Genomic DNA, 26,254 nt, shown 5'->3' on the forward strand with positions numbered 1-26,254 from the left:
TCATACCCTCAGGGTGATTACGGCATTATAGAGGGGAGTGGTTACAAGCAAAACGGGTAAATTCAACAAACAGGAGTTACTAGTGCAGAACATTATGTATATAAATATGTATATACAAAATTACTTAACAAATGGCACCTAGATATCCAATGTTAGCTAAGGCTTCTGTGAGTACAGGTTGAACAATATGAAAAAGAGGTTCCTAGTTATACAGTGCTAGCTATGGCGTTCTTGAATAATTGGTGATCTGCGATAGTGACTATCGAGGCGGGGAGGTGATTCCACTCATTGGAAGTGCGTGGTACAAATTACTGCAAAAAAGCATTAGATCTGCTAAATGAAATGCCGACGTTATGAATCTGGTCTAGTCTGGGTGATACATACGGAGGCGGAGAAATAAGTTTCTTGCGTAGCAGCGGGTGATGAAATAATGTATGAAAAAGGCACAAACGGAACAATATTCGACGTGATAACAAGGACGGTAGTTTAAGGCTAGCTTTCATGGCACTGATACTTGCGGTTCTATTATAGTTACAAAGAATGAAACGAGCAGAGGTATTCTGTACCATTTTCAGTGAGTGCATCAGGTTTACTTGACCTGGATCCCAGATTGAAGCAGCATACTCAAGTTTAGGTCGGATTAGAGTTTTATAGAGGATTAATTTTAAGGAAGAAGGTGCTTTGTAAAAGTTGCGTCGTAAGTAACCTAGCATTCTGTTAGCGTTACTTATTATATGGGTGATGTGGGTATTCCAAGTAAGATCAGAGATGATGTGAAGGCCAAGGTACGTGCAAGTTGTTACCAATTCTAATGGAGCGTTATTAAGGGAGTACACAGGTGATTCACTGGTAGTTCGAGATACACGCATGAATTTACACTTGTTAACATTTAGTTCCATTAACCATGAATTGCACCATGCAGAAACGGCGTTAAGGTCAGCTTGAAGCCTGGTAACATGCTCGTCGCGAGTTATTTCGGTGTAAATTACGCAGTCGTTATCAAATAGGTGAATTTGAGATCAAACACAGGAAGGTAAGTCGTTAATAGATATGAGAAATAGGAGGGGTCCAAGCACGGAGCCTTGTGGTACACCTGAATAAACAGGACTCAGATTAGATGTTACTTCCTTAGCTGAAACGAACTGTGGATGGTTCATGAGGAAAACCTCAAGCCAGTACAGAATTTTAGGGTCAAGGTTTAGTTGTTGCAGTTTGTAAATTAATAAGCTGTGGCAAACTCTATCGAACGCTTTTTCGAAGTCCAAAAAATTAGATCTGCAACTGAAGAGTGGTCAATCAATATGTTTAGTTTATGCGTGAATGATAGTAGTTGGGTGTCACATGAATATGTTTTGCGGAAGCCGTGTTGAAACTCAGAAAAAAAGGAGTTTTCTTCTAAGAAGTTGGCAATATGAGAAAACAGAACATGCTCGATAATTTTTCATGGTGTACTGGTTAAGGAAATGGGCCGATAGTTCAGTGGAGAATGTTTAGTACCTGTTTTTTAGAGCGGTATCACCTTCCCCACCTTCCAATCAGCAGAAAGTGAACCTTTGTCAAGTGATTGCTGGAAAATCTTTGCAAGAATAATGGAACAATATGTGCTAGTGTTTTTCAGATACTTAGCGTTAATTAAGTCACAGCCAAGAGTGGATGAGAGCTTCAATGAGGCGATTTTTTTTTTCTGTGCCAATGGGTTCGAATATTAAAGGGTGCATTGCGGCGTAGCCGTAAGATAGTGAGTTGGGCGTGTTACATGAGCGTGTTTAGGAAAGTTACGCGTAAAAACGTCACTTAATACAGATGCGCAATCGGCAAGGGGGAATTGCGGTATCGGTGCTATCTACAAGGGTTATGGCGTCGTCATGTTTTGCGTTAATAGTGCTCCAGAGCGTTTTCATATCATTAGTTAGCTTGGATGGCAATGTGTTATTTAAAAAGTTGGATGGATGGATGTGTGCTGTTTAGTGGCGCAAGGGCCAGGTATGGCCAAAGAGCGCCATGACTGATAATGTTGTGTTAAGCGCTGATTTGTGAGTGGCGATGGTGGGATGTAACATGGCTGTAAGGTGGCCTAAAATCAATCAGTGTCATGGAAGCGTAAAATAGTATATAGCATAAAATTATGATAGTGATACGTGTAGCGGCCTGTGGATATAGTACGCGTGATAAGTGATCATGGAGCTAAAATGCAAGAAAATGTAAATAGCACTTATGTTTGCGTGGTGCCTTTGAGCCCAAAGGCTGGGAGGCAGGTGCTTTCTTTTATTGCACCTACCGCAGCAGACACCTCTCTTAGAGCCTGTGCTAAAGATTTCCTGGGGCTATAATATGAAAACTATGTACATCTTTTAAAAATCGAAACAGCGATTCATGTTTAAAGAGAGGTTCTATACCTATAATCATTTGAGGATGGAGTGGAATTAGCTGCCGTTGTGGTAATGGAAAATGCTTTTTTATATTAGCGTCTAATTGAGTGCATTACAGCAGTATGTGAAGCACGGTAAATGGCTCACCACATTTATCACACGTGGGTGGATCGCCACTGGACAAGAGGTATGCATGTGTGCTGTATGCGTGTCCTATCCTGAGTCTGCAAAGTGTAACTTCTGTGTGGCGATTCTTTGATACCGGCGGCCAGTTGCCAAGATACGGCTTGATAACATGTAATTTATTTTCTGTGTCTTTATCCTACAAGCGCTGCCAGAAAGCCCTTAGCTTTTTTCTTATTGAGGGCTTGAGGTCCATTACAGGGACAGTCGTGCAAGTGTTGGAAGCGTTCGCGTGGACGGATGTGGCTAGCTGGTCAGCCAACACGTTTCCCTCTATCTCTCGGTGCCCCAGCACCCAGCATACGACGATATGCTGCTTGGACTCATAGGTTGTGCATAATGCTGAGTAAAGAGATAGAATTAGAGGGTTTTGATATTTCCTCACAGTTTTCATTTCATTTTTTCATTTCATTTTATTTCCTTAAAGGCCCCATTGAAGGGGTATTACATAAGGGGTGGGTACATACATACATAAAGAAATTGAAGGCCATATTTTAATTACAGCGTAAGATAATTTGTTACGGTGTTTAAAAATGTGCTAGGACAGGTTATGACTGTGATTTCGTTGGAAAGGCCGTTCCAGTCTGTTGCTGCACGAAAAAAGAATGAAGACGAAAAAGTGACAGTGCGTGTACGTGGGCGCGCGACTTGTTGCGGGTGACCGGTGCGACTGGATATGCGTGCCGGGGGGAGAATGTATGGTGCTTTGCCAAGTTAGCTGTAAAAGAACTTGTGAAAAAGACAAAGACTAGCAATGCGGCGTCGAGATGCAAGCAATGATAAGCCAGATTCTGTTTTTAATGCCGATATACTGATGTTGTAGGAGTACTTAGAATGAATAAATCTTGTAGCTCGATTTTGAAGCGATTCCAGTTGATTGATGAGATATACTTGATGAGGGTTCCAAATGGGGGATGCATATTCTAATTTCGCCCTGACGAGAGACTGATAGGCTAGTAATTTTACATGTTGGGGGGCGTGGCGCAAGTGGCGTTTTAAAAACCCGAGTGTTTTGTTAGCAGATGAAATGATGTTCATAATGTGCGTTTCCCAGGTTAAGTCACTGCAAAGGGTTACTCCGAGATATTTGTAGGAAGGAACTAATTCAAGGTTGACGTCAGCAATTTGGTACGAGAAAACAAGTGGATTTCTGCGGCGGTGGAAGGAGACAGTCTTACATTTGTTAGCGTTTAGTTCCATTAGCCAAAGGTTACACCATTCCTGTACACTTCGCAGGTCATTTTGAAGGGACGTGTTATCGGAAACGCTGTTAATTTTACGATAGATTACACAATCGTCTGCAAACATACGGATGTTAGAAGATACATGCATTGGTAGGTCATTAATGTAAATTAGAAATAGTAGTGGACCAAGGACTGACCCTTGGGGTACGCCTGAGGTTACAGGGGTAGAGTTAGATGCTTGATTGTTGACAAGGACTGATTGTGAACGGTTACTTAAGAATTCTTTAATCCATGCTAAGATATTGGTATTCAGATGTAATGCGGCAAGTTTTAGTAGTAGACGCTCATGAGGAACTTTGTCAAAAGCTTTGGCGAAATCTAGGAAGATGGCGTCAGTCTGGGAGTTAGAGTCAAGGTTTACATGCAGATCGTGAACGAACATAGCTAGCTGCGTTTCGCAGGAAAAACCTTTCCTGAAACCATGCTGCGCAGGATGAAAAAAATGGTTGGCATCAAGGAAGTCCATGATATGTGTGTAGATGATATGTTCAAGGATTTTGCAGGGTACACTGGTTAATGAGATGGGGCGATAATTTAATGGGGAGTGTTTGTTGCCCGATTTGTGAACTGGAACGACCTTTCCGTGCTTCCAATCTGGAGGCAGCACGCCTGCTGAAACTGACTGTGAAAATAGAAGACAGAGATATGCTGCACAAATATATTTAGTGTTTTTTAGAAGTTTAGACGTAATGTCGTCCACACCAGCTGCCGATGAAAGTTTGATATTGTCTATGAGGGATGTAATGCCAGATGGAAAAAATGTAATAGGTGGCATGGTACATTGAAAGTTCGCATGAGGAATGGAAAATGACATTTCAGTTTCTTGTGTAAATACTGACGCAAAGGTTGTGTTAAACAAGTGAGCGCATTCAGCGTCGGTTAGGGAATCACCTGATTCATTTGATAAGGTAATAGTTCGCGTGTCGTGTGGGCTTAAGACCTGCCAGAATTTTTTTGGGTCGTTCTTAAGCATGTTCGGCACATCAAAATAAAAGAATGAGCGTTTGGCATGAAGTATGGCTTCCAGATAGGCAGTTTCAGCGGTTTTGTATTTTTTCCATGCGTCAGGGTTGTTACGGGACTTAGCTGCTCGGAATAGACGTTTTTTCTTGTTTTCTAATCGCTTCAGTGCTTTATTGAACCAGGGTTGTGCTGAATTGGAATGAATGCTAATTTGGGGAATGTATTTGCCAACTAAATTGTTTAGTTTCTCTTTGAAAATTTGCCAATTTTCACCCATGGTATGAGAAGGAAAGGCACTTGCAAAAATGGGGTAAAATTGCGTTAGTTCATGATTAATTGCTTCATAATTGCCCTTTTCATACAAGCGAATAGTCTTTTTAACAGTCGGGGTGAAAACGGGTTTAATTACGAAGTCGACATGAATGACTTTGTGGTCACTGATTTCGGGAAGATACGCGATGGATGACACGCTCTCAGGATTACTTGTTAAGACAAGGTCTAGAATATTTTGGCAGTTATCGGTGACACGGGTTGGTTCTGTGAGCACTTGAGATAAGTTAAAGTTAAGGCATACCTCAAGGAACTCGTTCGATTCCCTTGATGTAGCCGTTGGTGCAGGCCGGCTTGACCAATCGATATTAGGAAAATTAAAGTCTCCAAATAGAATTACATGCATGTTGGGGTGTTTGGTGGTTATTTCACTTAAGATATTATTCAGTTTGAAAGAGAAGTCTGGAGTACTATTAGGGGGCCTATAGCAAACGCCAAGTAAAATTGAATAGGGTGCGGCATGGCATTTAAGCCATAGGATTTCAAGATCGGACATAGTGTTAACAGATGTACATGATATATTTTGGTCTATGGCGACAAGTACCCGTCCCCCCCTCGCGCCCTTGCGATCGTTTCGGAAGAGTTGGAAATTTGGTAGGTCAGCGAGCACTTCGCTGTCCGTTACGTCTCCTGTAAGCCATGTTTCCGTTAATATTAGAAGGTTACTGCCAGATGACGAAACCAGATTAGAAATAATGTCACGTTTTGGGATGAAGCTCCGTATGTTAGTGAAAATAGCGGAGAGGAACAAGTTTGATCGCGCGGCGGGCCGAGGGTGGGAAGGCACATGCTGATGACTGGGCAATTGCTACGATATTTCCTTAACAGATTCTGTGGAATGGTCAAACACGTATCGTTTGGTACCTATATGTAATGTTTTGAAGCGGAGAGAGTAGGACGTTGATTTCGATTTAGCAAAAGCAATAAGGTTTTTACGAGCAATTCTGATGGGTTGAGGGAAATCTTCTCCGACGCTGAAATTGCTTCCCTTAAATTTAGGGCCATTAGAAAGTAGAGACTCTTTAGTTTTGAATTGATTAAATTTTACGATAAGTGGCCGAGCACGGCCTTCTGTATGGCGTCCAAGGCGATGCGCACGGTCAATATGGTTAGGATCAATGACGAAGTTCAAGTGTTCATTGCAGTGGCGGATGACGATTTTTTCAGATTCTGCAAATGTTTCTTTCGGGTTAGGGTCGGAGATATTATAAAATATTAGGTTATTACGGCGTGACCTGTTTTCGTTATCATCCATTTGTGTAGCAAGGCGTGCGATCTGACCTGCCATTTGGGTAGTATCTATTCTTATGGTATCTAGGTCAGTTCGTAGTGTTGAAATGGCTTTGTAATGCCTTTCCAAGTCAGTCATGCGGTTACTTAAATCCGATAGGGTTTTGTCTGTTGTTAGTAGCTTGTTTTTTAGGTCTAGTACTTCGGTAATAAGTTTTGTCTGGCCAGAAGCTAGCTTTCCTAATTCAGACATTACGTCTTGAATACCGGGAGGGCCAGGGTTAGTTTCTATATCACCCGACAAAAGCAGCAAAGACCGTATGGCATGAACACATTCAATAACAATTGTAGCGCAGCACCATGGGCTCGGTAGCTGTATTAGGAAGTAGTTACTGGATTTTTTCCCGAAACAGTGGTACGTTCTACTGACCTGCATGGCGAAATGCAGCGGATTAGTGGTCTGCGCTGAAGCACAGCCACCGAGCCCACAGAGCGCGGGGGATGACAGGGCCGGCTTTATAGCTGACGTAGGGGACGATGTTGCTGACGATGGTGCGTTCCATGGTGAACGAGGATCCAAAGAAGGTAGCGATGGCGCTGCTTTCCATGATGAATCGGTCGTGGCGGGAGCAGGCAAGGAGCCCGCGCCGGTTGTGCTGGTCCTGATTTCTGGGGTGGCTGTGGCTTGGGGGAAGGCCAGAATTGCCGGCAATAGAAGTCCGGTGAGGAAACCGTGCACCTGCATGGCGAAATGCAGCGGATTAGTGGTCTGCGCTGAAGCACAGCCACCGAGCCCACAGAGCGCGGGGGATGACAGGGCCGGCTTTATAGCTGACGTAGGGGACGATGTTGCTGACGATGGTGCGTTCCATGGTGAACGAGGATCCAAAGAAGGTAGCGATGGCGCTGCTTTCCATGATGAATCGGTCGTGGCGGGAGCAGGCAAGGAGCCCGCGCCGGTTGTGCTGGTCCTGATTTCTGGGATGGCTGTGGCTTGGGGGAAGGCCAGAATTGCCGGCAATAGAAGTCCGGTGAGGAAACCGTGCACCTGCATGGCGAAATGCAGCGGATTAGTGGTCTGCGCTGAAGCACAGCCACCGAGCCAATGCTGGCTCGGTGGCTGTGCTCGGTAAAAGTATTTACGACTCTCAAAGAGTCTGTGCATATGACTGCCTTTGGGATATTGGGATATTAAATTCATTAATGTGTTTGACGGCAGCCAATATCGCGTAGGCCTCTGCTATGAAAACGCTTGTGTTAGGGTGCAGAACGCCGGCATCTGTAAAGGATGGACCGACCGCTCCGTAAGATACGCCAGAATTACACTTTGATGCGTCTGTAAAGAATTCAGGAGAGGAGTATTTGTGCTGTAACTCGAGGAAGTACATTCGTATATGCGCGACAGGCGCGTGCTTTGTAACAGCTACGAATTATGTATCACACTCTATTGGTTGCCACTGCCACGGCGGGGGTCGTATAGCAGGGGACATAAGGTGGTATTCAAGGAGGGGTACCCTTGGTTCTTAAGCCATGTCTTTAACACGCATGGAGAAAGGCTGTGCCACTGTGGGCCGGTTGCGGAAAAGTTGACCACTGGACAAATCGTTTATGGTGTAATACGCGGGATGCTAACTGCTTCCGTTCACTCTAAGAAAATACATGACAGACGAATACGTTCTCTGCAAATGCAGTGACCACTCATCCGATTCAACGTACAGGCTTTCCACTGGGCTTGTTCTAAAGGCGCCTGTGGACAGGCGAATTCCTATGTGGTGGACAGGGTCTGGCATCTTTAGAGCAGTTGGAGTAGCCGACTGGTAAACTATGGCTCCATAGTCTAGTCGTGTGCGTATGAGGCTTTTGTACAAGTTCATGAGACATTTTCTATCACTGCCGCAGGTTGTGCGAGAGAGAACCTTTAAGATATTCATTGTTTTCATACATTTGTTTTTAAGATACTTTATGTGCTGTATAAAAGTTAATTTCGCATCTAAAATTATGCCTAGAAATTTATGTTCCCTGATTACAGGCAGACGCTCATCATGCAACCCAATTTCAGGATCAGAATGCAGGCCTCTTTTTCTAGAGAAAACGACACAGGTGCTTTTTTGTGGGTTCAGTCTGAACCCGTTATCATCAGCCCATTTGGAGACCTTGTTAAGACCAAGCAGGACCTGTCGCTCACAGATTGCGAGTGAACTTGATTGAAATCCTATCTGCACATCGTCAACATATGTTGAATAAAAGATGTTATTTGGTATGTGTAGACGGAGAGAATTCATTTTTACTATAAAGGGCGTGCAGCTGAGCACCCCGCCCTGCGGCACTCCAGTCTCTTGTACAAATTTCCGTGACAAAACATTGCCCACTCGAACACGGAATGTCCGATTTGACAGATAACTTTCGATAACATGGAACCTATTTCCGTGTATACCTAAGTGTGAGAGGTCTCTCAATATCCCGAACCGCCACGTAGTATCATAAGCTTTCTCCATATCAAGGAATACAGATAAGAAAAACGACTTATGGATAAAAGCTTCACGGATACGTGCCTCGATGCGTATGAGATGGTCACTGGTAGATCGACCCTCCCGAAACCCGCACTGGTATGGATCGAGCAAATTGTTTGATTCGAGGAAGTGTAGTAGGCGACAGGTAATCATTTTTTCGAAAACTTTGCAGAGGCAACTCGTTAATGCTATGGGTCTGTAGCTTGATACCGAGGAAGGATCCTTTCCTTGCTTTAGAATTGGGATTACAATAGCCTCCTTCCAAACAGAGGGGATCTCGCCGGAAAACCATGTAATGTTGTAAAGTAAAGGAGGGCTTTTTGTGTTTCGAGGGGTAGTTGTTTCAACATCTCATATATTATGCGGTCTGAACCTGGGGCGGATGTATTACAACAGTTCAGTGCTGCCTGCAGTTCTGCTATGGAGAATGGTTCGTTGTACGCCACACATTTAGCACATTTTCTTTGTAACTTTTGCTGTTCTATTCGCGTTTTGTTCTTTAGGAAGGTTTCGGAGTAGTGCGAGGAGCTCGATATGTATTCATAATGGGCACCAAGGGAGTTGGCTTGATCTTCCAGGCTTTATCCGTGGCTGTTTACTAAAGGTAAGGAATACGTTTGTTGCCCGTTAACTTTCTTCACTCTATTCCAGACTTTTCTCTCATCTGTGTAAGAGTTTATGCTTGAGATAAACCTTGCCCAACTCTCTCGTCTTGCTTGTCGGCGCGTTCTCCTCGCCTGTGATTTGACATGCTTAAAGTTTTCCAGGTTTTCTGCTGTTGGCGAATCGCGAAGCAGCGCCCATGCTTTGTTCTGGTTCCTAGCTCCGCGCTTGCCTACATGCATCGTTCCACCAGGGAACACGCCGCTTAGAACCAGTGCCGCTCACTTTGGTAATACACTTAGAGGCGGCATCTAGTGTAAAAGCTGTAAAATATGCGACAGCATCATCTATGGCTATGCCGGACATCTCAGTCCACGTGATATGAGTAAGAGCACGGTACCGTTCCCAATCGGCTGATTCAACCTTCCACCGGTGGACCTGTGGGAGAAGTTGATCTTGTTCCGTTGTACTTAAGATTATTGGAAAGTGGTCACTGCCACACGGGTTATTAAGCACACTCCATTTAAAATGACGTAAAAGTGTCGGCGATAAAATGCTATGATCTATGGCAGAATATGACTTGTTAGCCAGGTTAAAATACGTAGGCTCCTTTGTATTCAAGAGACATGCTCCAGAAGAAAAAAGCAGCTGTTCAATGGCACGATCTCGTGCATCACAGAGTGAATCGCCCCACAAACTACTGTGTGCGTTAAAATCACCAAGAATCAAATAGGGCTCCGGGAGCTCATCTATTAATGATTCTATGGCTCGTCTGTGCAGGTGATAATGTGATGGTATATACAAGGAGCAGATGGTTATGAGTTTATTTGAAAGTACGGTTTGAACGGCCACTGCCTCAAGGGCCGTCCGGAGCTTTAAATGCTGACACGCTACACTTTTGTCAGCAATAATGGCTACACCGCCAGATGATGCGACAGCATCCTCGCGGTCTTTGCTAAACGTAACATACTTTCGGAGAAAGTTTGTGTGCATAGATTTTAAGTGCGTCTCCTGTAAACACAGCACTTTTGGATTGTGTTTGCGGATGAGTTCTTGCACATCATCAAGGTTTCTGAGAAGACCTCTGACGTTCCATTGAATTATTTGTGTATGCATATAGGAAGTTAGTAGGTGCTGTGTGTACAGAAACAGAAGTAGTGATTATGGAAATTACAGAGCCCTTTCGAGGCCCTGTAACGGGAGTTCTAGAGCGATCGAGGGAGCCTCGCCGCTCCTTAGGCGTTTGGTGCACCTTGAGGACAGGTGTAGTGTTGATTGCCTCTTGTGTGGCGCCGGACACGTGCTCTTGCGAGCGAGAAGTTACAAGAGAGAGTCCTGCCTTAGAGGGCAAGACCCCTGCGCCCACCAGCCCTCTTTATATATGTTTTGAAACCTCCTCACCAACACATTCCGAAGTCAATATGCCTTTTTCGGCACCTCAACCCAGGGTACCGCCATTTCTGGATGCCGCTATAACGACACCTACGTTGAGCGACTGGGGCAATGCCCCTTGAAAGACCATGACGCAGCCTTTCAGTCACCCCATACATTGTACTGCAGACTCCTCGTGGCCATCTTAACTATTTCAAGATTACTCGACGTATTGATGCTACGCTACTCAACTCACTCTTTCAACTCGTTTCTTTTCTTTTGATTGTGTGTTACTCGCGCACTAACTGCCTGACCAGCTCTTCTAATGCCTCAAAACAAGCCGCCAATGATACCCCTCAATGCTTCCTAACCTCCCGCATCCCCAACGCGCTCCTAGGCCCCCGTCTTTCTTAAAATGTTTGTTTCTGTGTCTTGTTCTTTCTCCCTCCTTTTCTTTCCTGTCTTGGTATCGCCCTGGCTTCCCCCCTTTTTTCCTTTTCTTCTTTTTAGCTTTCTTTCTTTTTTTTTCTCCCCACGCTCCCAATCTTCCGCTCTTGTCCCACCGTCTTGGGAACGAAGCTCACAGACGTCGGGCGACTGCGCCATTTTCCTCGGAGGTCTCTCCCTTCAAAACCAGCCGCGAGCGACAACGCCCGCATGTGACGTCACTGCACTAACCGTTTAAAGCTAACATGCCGACCATGACGAGGCCGCCTTTGACGAAGATACTTCCTCCTATCGAAATGTTGGCCAGCCTATCTGACGCACCTTATCCCTGTTTACAAACATTATACCACAGTGTGCTATTCCATCTGTCAGCCCCTTTCGTGATTTTTGACTATAATATGGATGGAATCGAACATGCTCTCAGGAACGGAGGAAGCCTAAAAGCAGTGAAGAAGAAACTAGGAATAGGCAAGGATCAGACGTATGCGTTTAGAGACAAAGCCGGCAATATCATTACTAAGGATGAGATAATTCAAGTGGCTGAGGAGTTCTATAGAGATTTATACAGTAGGAGTGGCATCCACGACGACAATGTGAGAGAGAATAGTCTCGAGGAATTTGAAATCCCACAAGTAACGCCGGAAGAAGTAAAGAACGCCTTGGGGGCTATGCAAAGGGAGAAGCCAGCTAGGCAGGCACTGGTAACACCAGATTTGTTGAAGGATGGTGGGAACATTGTTCTAGAAAGATTGGCCAACCTATATACACAATGCCTCACGACCTCTAGCGTACCAGAATCTTGAAAGAACGATAACATAATCCTAATCCATCAGAAAGGGGACGCCAAAGACTTGAAAAATTATATACCGATCAGCTTACTGTCCGTTGCCTACAAAGTATTTACTAAGCTAATCGCTAATAGAATCAGGAACACCTTAGACTTCTGTGAACCAAAGGACAGGCAGGATTCCGTAAAGGCTACTCAACAATAGACCATATTCACACTATCAATCAGATGATAGAGAAATGTGCAGAATATCACCAACCCTTATATATAGCTTTCATTGATTAAGAAAAACCATTTGATTCAGTCGAAACCTCAACAGCCATGGAGGCATTACGGAATCAGGGTGTAGACGAGCCATATGTAAAGATACTGAAAGATATCTATAGCGTCTCCGCAGCCACCGTAGTCCTCCATAAAGAAAGCAACAAAATACCAGTATTGAAGGACTCAGACAGGGAGATACGAACTCTCCAATGCTATTCACAGCGTGTTTGCTGGAGGTGTTGAGACCGGGAGTGGGAAGAATTGGGGATAAAAGTTGATGGAGAATACCTTAGTAACGTGCGATTCGCTGATGATATTGCCTTGCTTAGTAAATCGGGTGACCCATTGCAATGCATGCTCACTGACTTGAAGAGGCAAAGCAGAAGGGTGGGTCAAAGAATTAATCTGCAGAAAGCTCAAGTAATGTTTAACAGTCTCGGAAGAGAACAGCAGTTTACGATAGGTGGCCAGGCGCTGGAAGTGGTAAGAGAATACATTTACTCATAACAGGTAATGACTGTGGATCTGGATCATGAGCCTAAAATAATCAGAAGAATAAGAATGGGCTGGGGTGCGTTTGGCAGGCATTCTCACATCATGAACACCAGGTAGCCGCTATCCCTCAAGAGAAAAGCGTATAAAAGCTGTGTCTTACCAGTACTCACGTATAGGGCAGAAACCTGGAGGCTTATGAAAATGGTTCTGCTTAAATTGAGGATGACGCAATGGGCTATGGAAAAAATGATTGGTGTAACGTTAATGGATAGGAAAAGATCAGATTGGGTGAGGGAACAAACGGGGGGGATTGACATCTTATCTGAAACGAAGAAAAAGAAATGGGCATGGGCAGAACATGTAATGAGGAGGGAAGATAACCGATGGTCATTAATGGTTACGGACTTGATTCGAAGGGAAGGGAAGCGTAGCAGGGGGCGGCAGAAAGTTAGGTGGGCAGATGAGATTAAGAAGTTTGCAGGGACAACATGGCCACAATTAGTACATGACCGGGGTTGTTGGAGAAGTATGGGAGAGGCCTTTGCCCTGCAGTGGGCGTAACCAGACTGATGATGATGATATGTTAGATTGATCTTCCCGTGTGAACACTCAAGAGAAAAAATTGTTAAATATGAGTGGGCATTCGCTGTCCGGTACTGGTGTTCGGTTAGCATCGTGCAATGAAATATGATCAGAGTCATGGTCAGGGGACACAGTTCACCAGAACTCTTTAGGATTGTGTTGAAGGAGAGAGGGCAGGTTGGTGGCGTAATACTTTTTTTTGCTTAGTATGTTGCTTTAGTATATGTTTTAAGGAATTCTTTGTATTTTTTGCACGCCGAAGGATCACACCCATGTTTTGTGGCAGGGTACAAGCCCTTTTTGTGTTTCGTAGTCTACGTAGCGATCGATTGAACCAAGGATTTGTCCTATGGTTAGTAATCGTTATATATGGAACGTAGAGATCAATCATAGCTGACATTTGGTTCCTATACAGCGCCCAGTTTTCTTCGGTTGTAGGATCAGTAAAGTTATGTAAAAGTGTCTCATTAAAAATGTATTCTAGATCAGAATTCATATCAACGTATTTAGCCCTGCTGAAGTCACGAATTTTTTTGGTGATTGATCCTCTATGGGCTAGTGGGGCGTTAAGTGTTATCTGAAGCAATTTGTGATCACTGAGGCCATCTAGGTAGGATATTGATTCTATGGTTTCATGGGTACTGGATAATACAATATCAAGTATATTTGATTCTCGAGAGGGCTCGCTTACAACCTGGAACAAATTGAAATCTAAAGTAAAGTTGAGAAAATCTGCTGAGTGGCGGCATGATGAAGACAAGGAAAGCCAGTCTATTTGTGGAAAGGTAAAATCACCGAGAAGGTATACGTGATCTGAAACGAAGATGTGCATAGCTTTTTGAACACTCTCACGAAGGTTGTCTGAAAACTTTTGATCAGTCACCGGTGGGAGGTAGCAAGCACCAATCAATATTTTCTTTGTTGGGGTCAAGCATGCTGCCCATGCTGTCTCAAGAGACGAGTTTGTAGGGATAGAAAACGAAGTAAGAGATTTCTTAATGCCTTTCAGCACACCGCCTCCGCATCGTGCCACACGATCTTGCCGATAGACGTTCAAGTTGTTGTAGTCTGTAAAAATTTCAATATCGAGCGTGTCAGGCTGTAGCCAGATTTCTGTCAAAATGACATCTCAGTCATTGTCTTCAAGAAAAGAACAACGGTATTCCCGCTTGGGCGTCAAGGTTCGGATGTTCAAGTTATTAAGAGGCGTGAAACTGATGCAGTGGGCGAGGATTGAGCGTGATCTTGCAGATACTTCTTTTGCAGCTATCTTTTATACTCTATGACAGAATCCGTAACATGGTCTTAAATATAGGTTGATTTCCTAAGTGCAGCTTATCGACAGAAAGTTTGAATTGCTTTTTCTGTGGTCGCGCGAAGTATGACAGCTTCTTCCATGCTTGCCGCGTACGCAGCAAAAAATCTTCCCCGATATAGTATCTCGTATTTTTGAGCTTAGGTGTAGAGGTCAAAATTAACTGTTTGTCTTTGGATGCCACCAGTTTAGCTGTTATTGGTCTGGTTTTGTTACCCGAGAACCTACCTAGACGATGCACACGCTCGAGCCTATCCCCAGTAAGTGATACTTCGACGAGCTGAGAGCAGAAGCCGACCACATTTTGCTCGCACGCAGCCCAAGAATAAAAGATTTGACCACCTAAGCCTGTTTTCTGTATCTTCGCATCTCGCCGATATATTTCTCAATTGACCCTCCACATCTCGAACAGCATTCACTGACGTAGTTGTTCCGGAAGGTTCGGTGCCACTGAGCGACGCAATGGTTGTTTCCAACTTTACAACCCTCGTAGTTAGGCCTTTAATTTCGCGGTCAGCTTCTTCCTGCTTTTCCTTCACTCCTTTCAATTTGCTCAAAATCGTCGCCTGTCTGGTCTCAAGTATACGCATAGATTCTAGAAGTGAAGTCATGATTTCCTCCAGAGGGCCCGGATTCTCTTCCACATCACCGGAAAGTAACAACAGTCTGAATAACTGAACACACCCACATGGTGACTGCAACAAAAACCGCTTGGCCTTAACGTACATTTCTAAGGGGCATGACACTGTAAATATGCTTATGACCATGTTCGAGGCAGATGAGGCTGAAAAAAATAAGCTGGTGCATCAGCATATAGGACCATTTTTATTTCTCTGTCTATCTGTGTTATGTCGTTCACGTATATATTAAAAAGAAACGGGCAGAAAATGCTGCGTTGCGGCACGCCGGGAGAGAGAGTTTTAACATTGGATCGGTGACCATTTATTTCAACATACTGTTGTCGACTTCCCAAATAGCTGCTCAAAAGCATCAATGACGTTCCTCGAAAGTCATATACTTGAAGCTTTTTTAAAAGAAACTTGTGGTTCAGGTGAGCAAAAGCCTTCCAAAAATCTACATATATTCCTAAAGCTTAATTCCTGTCATCAAGAGGTTTCAGTACCTATTCTTTTTGTTCTAATAGAGCGAGTTCAGCGGACTGGTGTTTTCGAAAACCAAATTGTGACGGTGTCAGTATATCAGGCTTACTACAGAAGTTATTGATACAGATCAAAATTACTTTCTCGAGTCCCTTCGAGAAAACAGGTTGTATTGACAAATGCCCAAAGTTTGCAAAGTCATTCTTGTCAACTTTGTTATACAAAACTGCTATTCTTGCAATCTGCATTTGCGGAGGAAAGACACCATTTGCCAGACAAAGGCTGAATATATGGGTAAGAAACGGTTCCACTACATCAACAACATATTTCACAGGTTTCACCCTAATACCGATTTTATCACAGCTCCCAGAATTATTTATTGAAAAAAAAATAAGGTCTCTACTTCGGACTGAGTTACAGGACACAGAAAACATGTCTGATCTATGGTACAATTTATGTAGTCCAGAGCCATCGCATTATAATCATTTCTCTGGAGATCAATAAAAAAATCATTAAACGCATCAGCCAACTTCCTGCCCGACAATTCTTCCTTTTTGTGACTATATGTTATACCTTGGTTTGATAGGGAGGGAGGATTAAGCACACTTTTTAACTTTTTGCACGTCACGTCAGTCTTAGAGGTTGAGTTAAAAAATAAATTGCAATAATACTCACCTCTAGCCGTTCTGAAATCTTTCGTTAGTTATTACGAAGGCATATGTATGTTATATAGAGATCAAAATCTCGAGTTTTTAAGAACTTATGCATCCTATCCTTCGCGTGAATTCTAGTAAGGAGACTTGGCGTTATCCAGGGTTTACGTATTTTTTTGACTGCGTAAGGTACTTGTAATGAAATGATGCATTATGTAATTTCACAAAACTACCCAAGAATGCGTTGTATGCATGATCTGCCTCTGTTTCGCACATCACATTGCTCTAATCAAAATTATTTACTTTTTGTATGAAAAGTTCTAAGTTTTTAGGTGTTATTTCATGGAACTGAACACGCTGTGTGCTCTTTGGGCGTGCATGCCTGTATGCATGATCATGCATGACTTCCATAATGTATCCTTATGACCCAGCTCAAGTTTCTGTCATTCTAAGCTTCAATGGATATAAGAGTATTTTAAACACAAATACGTGCAGATACTTTCATGTTATTACATAGAAACTAGTTATAATACAGTTGTGTAAAATAACTCCCATTATACCATTAAAATCTGCTATCTTGCGTATTATTATTTAACACTGACTCAATTGCATATATCAGAAGAGTGCAAAAGTAATATATATACTTTAGATGAGTTAACTGCTGGGCTAGTTGGTGATCTTGCATTCTAAAAAGTATGCTTGGTGTCGTCGTCTTGTGTGTGTTCGTCTGGCGCAATATATTTTTAGTATGCAATATATATATATATATATATATATATATATATATATATATATATATATATATATATATATATATATATATATATATATATATATATATAACCACGGAGCCTACGCTGCTACAACTTCGCCGAAGCCGTCGACTTGCCGGACTTCCGCCACCCTCACCTGCCATGCCTGAACACGCCTGCCAGATTCCCGAAGGATCTGACGCGGCTTCAAGGCCAACACCTGGTGTTCTGTGGCAATACTACCGGGTGCCACTCACTTTCGGAGGAAAAGCCGGAGAAGATGTCGACGAGTGGCTCACGAACTACCGAAGGGTGAGCCGGTCTAACGGTTGGAACTCGACCGCACAATTGTCCAATGTTGTGTTTTCCCTCACCGACACAGCGCTCGTCTGGTATGAGAATCACGAAGACAGGCTCACTTCATGGGAGCTTTTCGTCGAGGAGCTCAGAGGGTGTTTTGGAGATTCTAGCGCAAAAAAGAAACGCGCTGAACAGACGCTTTCGCAACGAGCTCAGATTCCCGGCGAGACGTGTACGACTTATATCGAAGAAGTGCTGAAACTGTGTAAAATAGTCAACTCTCAAATGTCTGAAGATGACAAAGCTGGACATTTGTTGAAATGAATAGCCGAAGACGTCTACAATTTTTTGATCGGCAAGGGAAGCTTGGATTCCGTGTCTGACGTCATTCGCCACTGCCGGACCTTTGAGACGCTGAAGATGCGACGGATAATACCGAAGTTTGGTCGCCTGGCTAATGTCAAGACGGTGGCAAGTGTAGACCCGAGCTCGTGTGTTGACCTTCCATCCACTATACGGCAGATTGTTCGCGAAGAGTTGCTCCATCAGGCAGAGATGTACCGTTGCACACCCGGCATCACTGGCGCGTACTCACCACACGAGATGAGAAACACAGCCGTTTTGACGACATGGCAACCCACGGTGAACTCAGCGACCATCGAGTATAGGTCTACCCCACAAACGAAAGGGACCATGAGCTATCAAGGTCATGACTACGACCAACGCCCACGCCGCACACACGCCTCCCAGCGGCCGATGCCTAGCCCTGATGAATGTCACCCACCTGCTGTCTATGCAGTCGACAGCAACATGCGCGACTACATGGAAGAACATCGCAATTTGAGGCATCTGCCGGTATGTTCACAATGCGGTGTCGCGGGCCACATAGCGAGGTTCTGCAATCGTCGCCCAACAACGTGGAATGGTCGATCCGGATCTTCAACAAGGCCCACACCTCCTACGAGGACAACTCAACAGCCGTACACCACCTCTTGGTCAGCTGGCGTCCCTTTTGGCAACGATTACTGGCAGAGAAGCTTCCGGAGCCGCTCGCCGGCATCTGACAGGAGTTTGACGCCACCGCCGACTTCTCGTGCACCGCGTTTAAGTCAATCTCCATCGTCAGTGCGCCGCTACGCCTCGCCTTCTCAACCGGAAAACTAGCTAGCGCGGCTGGTGGGGGTGAGGTCGCTCGACACGTGCCATCGACAGATATGCCCCCTGCAGTTGCTATGGTTAAGAACAAAGTGCATGTACTTGTTGATGGTGTTTCTACAATGGCTTTAGTGGATACTGGAGCAACTGTATCCGTAATGAGTCTTGGTTTTAAAGGTCGGTTGGAGCGTAAAGTTGTATTTCGGTGGGACCAGGCCGCAACGTTTTGTGGAGTGAGCGGCGAGTCGTTGCGCCCTGTTTGTGTGTGCACTGCTGACGTATCCTTGGCTGGTGGAGTTTTCGCGACGGAATTTGTAGTTATTCCCTGATCGACGCACAAAGTGATTTTGGGCATCGACGTTTTGCGACAGTGTGGTGCGACCGTCGATTGTCGCACGGGGGAAGTTTTCGTCGATGGCCATGTTTCGTCCGGGCTCTTAGAGGAGACTTGCAGTCAAGGTGAACTTTGTGTATCTGCAGATACTGTTGTGCCTGCGTCCACCTCTGTGTGCGTGCCGGCTGTGTGTCGCGGTGAAGTGCCAGACAGTTTCGATGCCTCTGTAGAGCCAATGCATCTAAATTGTATGAAGAAGAACATTTTTGTCCCCCATTGTGTGGTATCCATCCGCAAGGGGCGTGCTGGCTTGTGGACGGCCAACTGCTCGGCAGTACCCGTCCTGCTTGCAGACGGCCTGAAACTCGCCTACTTTACAGAATACTCGTCCTCGTCCGTAGCCGTACTAACAGATCGGCCGTGTGAACCTGCTGACCTTCGCCACGTCCCAGACAAAAAGCTTCTGTCTATGATAAACAAGTCACTCAGCACAAGGGAGCGCCATACCTTGGTGGATACGCTTTCTTAGCATCTGTCAGTGTTTGACTTTGCGCAGCCGGACAAAGCGTTCTCGATTCCCGAGTCACGAACACGCCATACTATAGATACGGGATCTGCGCGCCCGATCAGGCAAAAGCCTTATCGCGTGTCGCCTAACGAGCGGAAGATAATCGGGGAACAAGTGAGTGATATGATGAAAAATGGAATAATACAAGAGTCCTCGAGTCCTTGGGCAGCTCCGGTCATACTTGTCAGAAAGAAAGACGGTAACTGGAGATTTTGCGTCGATTATCGAAGATTAAACGCCGTGACTAAGAAGAATGTCTACCCGCTGCCCCGGATTGATGATGCAATCGACTGCCTTCATTCGGCCTCTTATTTTTCCTCAGTGGACCTGCGCTCAGGATATTGGCAAATCCCGATACACCCGACAGACAGAGAGAAAACAGCCTTCATAACCCCGGATGGATTATTCGAATTCAATGTGATGCCATTTTTGTTGTGCAACGCTCCAGCAACCTTTGAAAGGTTCATCGACACCATTCTGCGTGGGTTAAAATGGAACATCTGTATGTGCTATCTTGACGACGTTGTTATATTCGGGCGCACATTCAATGAGCACAATACGCGTCTGGATATTGTCCTCGACTGCATCAAAAACGCCGGCCTGGTTCTGAACTCCAAGACATGTAAATTTGGTGACCGTCAAACCCTTGTGCTGGGTCATCTTGTTGACAAAAACGGTATCCGACCTGATCCCCTCAATGCTGAATGCTGTCGAGGCATTCAGTGCACCGCAGTCAGTGAAGCAATTTCGCAGTTTTCTGGGCCTTTGCTCTTACTTTCGCCGATTTATTCCTGGTTTTGCTGACGTCGCTTATCCTCTGACAAATCTGCTACATAAAGACGCACGGTTTGACTGGACACCCGAGTGCGATTCTGCATTTCGTCAGCTGAAGTTCCTGTTAACCTCCCGGCCTATCCTTCGCCACTTCAATCCTACTGCGCCGACAGAAATCCACACAGATGCTAGTGGCGTTGGTCTGGGTGCCGTATTGGTCCAACGCTATGATGACCGTCAGCACGTGATTGCTTACGCAAGCCTCGCATTAAGCAAACCTGAACGGAATTACACGGTGACAGAGCAAGAATGCCTCGCTGTAATCTTTGGGGTTCAGCGATTTCGCTCGTACTTGTACGGACGCCCATTCCAAGTCGTCACGGACCACCATTCCCTGTCCTGGCTCGTGAACCTTCGCGACCCTTGTGGTCGCCTTGCGCGCCGGGCTTTGAGGTTGCAGGAATATAACTTCACTGTTTACTACAAGAGTGGCCGAAAACACGCTGACGCAGACTGCCTTTCCCGTATGCCGCTTGCCACGACGGACTGCGACGCAGACGATTTTGATCATCTCGTCGCTTCTGTGACACCCGCTTTTCCGGATATCGATGCATTCAAAGCAGAACAACGGACAGACACTAAATTGGAGCCACTCTTTACTTCTGCCCATTCAAGTGCAACAAGCAGCTACTGTGTACGTGACTGGTTCCTGTACAAAAGGAACTACTCAAGCATGGGTGCACGCTTCCTTCTAGTCGTGCCGGAGCGTCTCCGGCCAGCAATCCTTCAGGCTATGCGCGATGACCCTACCTCCGGTCACTTAGGCACTGTGCGCACACTTTATCGCATTCAAGAACGCTTTTACTGGCCCCGGATGCGACATTCGGTTGAGTTTTATGTCGCCAGCTGCATACAGTGCCAACGTCGGAAACGCCCAACCACTGCCCCATCTGGTCTCCTTCAACCTGTGCCGCCTTCCAGCTCACCCTTCCGGCAAGTTGGAATTGATCTGTTGGGCCCTTTTGCAAAGTCATCTAAGGGGAACCGCTGGATAATTGTCTGCGCCGACTATTTCACACGCTATTGCGAGACGGCGGCTATACCACCAGCAACTGGCACCGAAGTGTCGCTTTTCTTACTTTACGCTATTCTTCTGCGACATGGACCGCCTGGTGTTATCATAAGTGACCGGGGACGTCAATTCACGGCGGATATCGTGGAAGAACTTGTAACAATATATATATATAATCATCATCAGCCTGGTTACGCCCACTGCAGGGCAAAGGCCTCTCTCATATTTCTCCAACAACCCCGGTCATGTACTAATTGTGGCCATGCCGTGCCTGCAAACTTCTTAATCTCATCCGCCCACCTAACTTTCTGCCGCCCCCTGCTACGCCCCCTGCTACGCTTCCCTTCCCTTGGGAAGGGAAGCGTAGCAGTGGGCGTAGTGGGGGGCATGTGTGTGTATATATATGTATATCTATATATATACACACACATAAATAATAACAAATTTCACAGAAGTATACCATAAGCACAAGTTACCATCAGGAAACGTTCTTCTTTTAGAAATTATTTTACATACTTGCAAATACATATGTGCATCAATGTTAAAAAATAGAACAACAAAATCTGCATTTAGGCTGCTGCTTTCGTGTCAGACACCTAGGCAACATAGCCCAGGGCGTCATCACATTCTCGAATTTTAGAGACGCGAAGACGCCCCTTGCAGCATCCAGTTTACAACGCGAACCCTGCCACGCGGTCTGGGCACGATCACTATAGCGGGAACACGGTGTCTAGGAATAATAGTTACAAGTGTGAACGTTTGAGGTTTAGCAGTGGCAGTGGTGATTGACCGACACACGCCTCCACGGCTTCAACGATTCTGCACTTTTTTAGGTCCGCTCCTGCTTTGGCCGTCTGGCTGTCATCCAGCTTTTGTCCTGGAATTTATTGCCGTCTACGCTGGCTGAACAACTTGGTTAAAGCAGTTATCTTCCTTCCCCCCCAGGACACATCGGCCATCGCGAAGATGATCCAACAACCATGCGCTGCTTTAATCATCTACGAGACTACGATAACCGGCCACGCCCCCACTCTCGGCAGTTTGGCAGTGTCCGTGGCGAGCGACGGACACACGCTTCCACGGCTTACACGATTCTGCACTTTTTTCAGGTCCGCTCCTGCATTGGGCGTCTGGCTGTAATCCAGGTTTTGTCCTGGAATTTATTGCCGTCTACGCGGGCTGAACAACCTCGTTAAAGCAGTTATCTTTCTTCCACACCCAGGACGCATCGGCCATCGCGAAGATGATCGAACAACCATGCGCTGCTTTAATCATCTACGAGACTACGATAACCGGCCACGCCCCCACTCTCGGCAGTTTGGCAGTGTCAGTGGCGAGCGACGGGCATATGCTTCCACGGCTTACACGATTCTGCACTTTTTTCAGGTCCGCTCCTGCTTTGGCCGTCTGGCTGTCATCCAGCTTTTGTCCTGGAATTTATTGCCGTCTACGCGCGCTGAACAACCTCGTTAAAGCAGTTATCTTTCTTCCACACCCAGGACGCATCGGCCATCGCGAAGATGATCGAACAACCATGCGCTGCTTTAATCATCTACGAGACTACGATAACCGGCCACGCCCCCACTCTCGGCAGTTTGGCAGTGTCAGTGGCGAGCGACGGGCACATGCTTCCACGGCTTACACGATTCTGCACTTTTTTCAGGTCCGCTCCTGCTTTGGCCGTCTGGCTGTCATCCAGCTTTTGTCCTGGAATTTATTGCCGTCTACGCGGGCTGAACAACCTCGTTAAAGGAGTTATCTTTCTCCACACCCAGGACACATCGGCCATCGCGAAGATGATCGAACAACCATGCGCGGCTTTAATCATCTACGAGACTACGATAACCCGCCACGCCCCCACTCTCGACAGTTTGGCAGTGTCAGTGGCGAGCGACGGACACACGCTTCCACGGCTTACACGATTCTGCACTTTTTTCAGGTCCGCTCCTGCTTTGGCCGTCTGGCTGTCATCCAGCTTTGGTCCTGAAATGTATTGCTTTCTACGCGGGCTGAACAACTTGCTTAACGCAGTTATCTTTCTTCGACACCGAGGACACATCTGCCGTCGCGAAGTTGGTCCGACAACCATGCGCTGCTTTGATCATCTGCGATAACCGGCCATGCCTCTGCTGTCGGCAGTTTGGCAGTGGCAGTGGCGAGCGATGGAGACACTCTTCCACGGCTTACACGATTCTGCACTTTTTTCAGGTCCGCTCCTGCTTTGGCCGTCTGGCTGTCATCCAGCTTTGGTCCTGAAATGTATTGCCTTCTACGCGGGCTGAACAACTTGCTTAACGCAGTTGTCTTTCTTCGACACCGAGGACACATCGGCCGTCGCGAAGTTGGTCCGACAACCATGCTCTGCTTTGATCATCTGCGATAACCGGCCACGCGTCCGCTGTCGGCAGTTTGGCAGTGGCAGTGGCGAGCGACGGACACACGCTTCCAAGGCTTACGTGATTTCAGAACTTTTTTCAGGTTGGTGCATTTTTTCCTGGTAATTTTGTCCCGTGGGTCTATTCTAGCGCCACTCCTGCTGCCAAACCTGTCACAACGTGGGTGTTGTACATAACTGTTTTCGATGACGGATACGGAGGAAGAAGTTTGCATCGCTTGCAGTAGAACAATTGATACTCCTGAAAGCTTGGTCAAATGCAAAGACTGTCAGTACCCATATCATGTGAAAGGCTGCTCCGCAGTTCCTGAGTCGGGTAAACCATTGAGTGCTCGTTCTCGCAAAGCATTACTCTGCCAAACATGCAAAACAGGGACTTCTAGTAGCGGAAAAATGCCCCCCCCCAATGCCCAGGCTCCTACTTTTGACATGGCCTCTGCTTTTCTGGAGCTGAATAAAAAACTAGACAATCTAATGCCGTTGAAAGACAAGGTCGATAACATTGAGCAGTCCGTTCAGACAATGTCGGACCATTTCGATGAAATTATGAAGCGTCTTGATAATCATGAAAAAGAAATCGCGCACCAGCGAAAAAGAGTGGCACGTGTCGAGAATATGTGGTGCGATGAACAGCTCTCTCAGCTTAACACCGATTTGGACGAGTTGGAATTCCGAAGGAGGAAAAAGAACATAGAAATTCATGGTGTAGCTAAAGCTGAGCATCAGAACTTCCTAGCGAAAGTGAACGAAGTCGCTCAGCAAGTCAGTGTTGCAGAGAATAATGAGAGTGAAATGGAGGCCTTCGACCACCTTCCTGCAAAAGCCGAACAAAATACCACCCATTATTGTGCGGTTTCAACAACAAGCACAAGGAGACCAATGGCTTCAAAACAGAAAGTTTTGGCAGGAAATGGAAAAAAACACCTTGCTATGTAAGAACCTTACCCGAAGAACTAAATCGTTACTTCTGCAAACAAAATTTTGGGCCAAGAAAAATAATTTCCGGTTTGTTTGGTGCTCAAACGGCAAGGTGCTTGATCACCAAAAGGATGGTGAATCTGCTTAAATCATTAAGAGCGACCTTGCGGATATAATTTCGTGAACAGGTTCCATTCATGTCTGTTGCACATAATGCGCTTACAGCATGATGACTCCGAATGCATATCCTCTCCCGTATGAAAGCAGTAACAGTGTTAGCTTTGAATTGAAAAGCCCGTCAGTACGTATATGCGTTCACGTTAACGCTAGGTCAGTTAGGAATAAGCTAGCTGAAATTTATATCTTGTTAGACCGCTTCAGCTTCCCTTTTGATGTTATTATGGTCTCTGAGAGTTGGCTGACTGATAGCGACACCTTTGAATTGCCATCCTTTTCAACTTTTTCCTTAAATCGAAAAACCTCCCCTGGAGGCGGCATATGCACACTTGTTAATGACCATTTTATGTGTGCAATTTCGAACGAATTGAGTTACCTGAAGGATGACATTGAAATCATTTCAATTATATCAGAAAACATTGTAATGCCCGTGGTCTACAGGCCGCCATCTGGTAACATGGACTAATTTCTTGAAACCATGGAATCTTATCTCAGCTTGGCAATGAGCAAGAAGTACGATGTTGTACCTTTGTAGCAATTGCTACGAACGGGTGGATGTCTGATTTTCTCTTTATTCAAGTACGATGTAAAAATTGGAGGCGACTTCAACATAGATATGTAATGCACAACAGTGAACAGCGTGAATTTTGATGTGTTACTTAAGCGTTACTGTGTCACAAATATGATAACCACAGCAACGCTACTTTCCAAACATGCATCGATCTATTTTTAACAAATAATTATTCTCCACTCATTCAATCAGGAGTTACATGCTGTGATATAAGCGAATATATGGGCGTATCTTTATTTTGCCAGAAGGAGGTCCCGAAACGTTACCTTCGTGAGAAAGCTATGTATCAATGTGTAACGGAAGGTTCCCCGGAAAGCTTTCGCATGGATCTTCTAGGTGTAGGCTTTTCTCACATATATAGCAAAGCTAGTGCGGACCGCGCTTATGACTTGTTCCTCGACGCCTTCACTCGTGTCTATAACAAGCACTTCTTACCAAAATTAAAGAGGTTATCTAAAGCAATAAGAAAACCGTGGATATTAAGTGAACTCTACACGCGTAATATAGAAAAGCACAAATTATATCAACTATTGATTGACGCAAAAGATGCTCTTGTTGATGAGCGCTTTAAGAAATGCAGAAATAAATTAAATTCTGACATACGGTAGGTGAAGCTGAGACATTACAAAAACTACTTCGCAGCTGCATTAAATCGTCCTGATAATATCTGGCAAAAAATCCGGTTACTCGGCTCTGGCTTCTCGCAGGTTACAACTCCAGATAATATTACAAGTGATGGCATAGAGTTCTCAGGTAATTGTCCCGCATGACAATTTAACAACTTTTTTACCG

At 45.3% G+C, this 26,254-nt stretch overlaps 1 protein-coding gene across 1 annotated transcript in view; it reads left to right on the top strand.

Annotated features, from left to right (window-relative positions):
* The window catches only part of LOC135915556 (adhesion G protein-coupled receptor B2-like), a 704,549-nt gene that overhangs the window by 19,322 nt on the left and 658,973 nt on the right, over positions 1-26,254 (top strand). The gene's annotated exons all lie outside the window — the stretch shown is intronic.

The sequence above is a fragment of the Dermacentor albipictus genome, chromosome 9 (genome assembly GCF_038994185.2).
Source record: "Dermacentor albipictus isolate Rhodes 1998 colony chromosome 9, USDA_Dalb.pri_finalv2, whole genome shotgun sequence".
NCBI lineage: Eukaryota > Metazoa > Arthropoda > Arachnida > Ixodida > Ixodidae > Dermacentor > Dermacentor albipictus.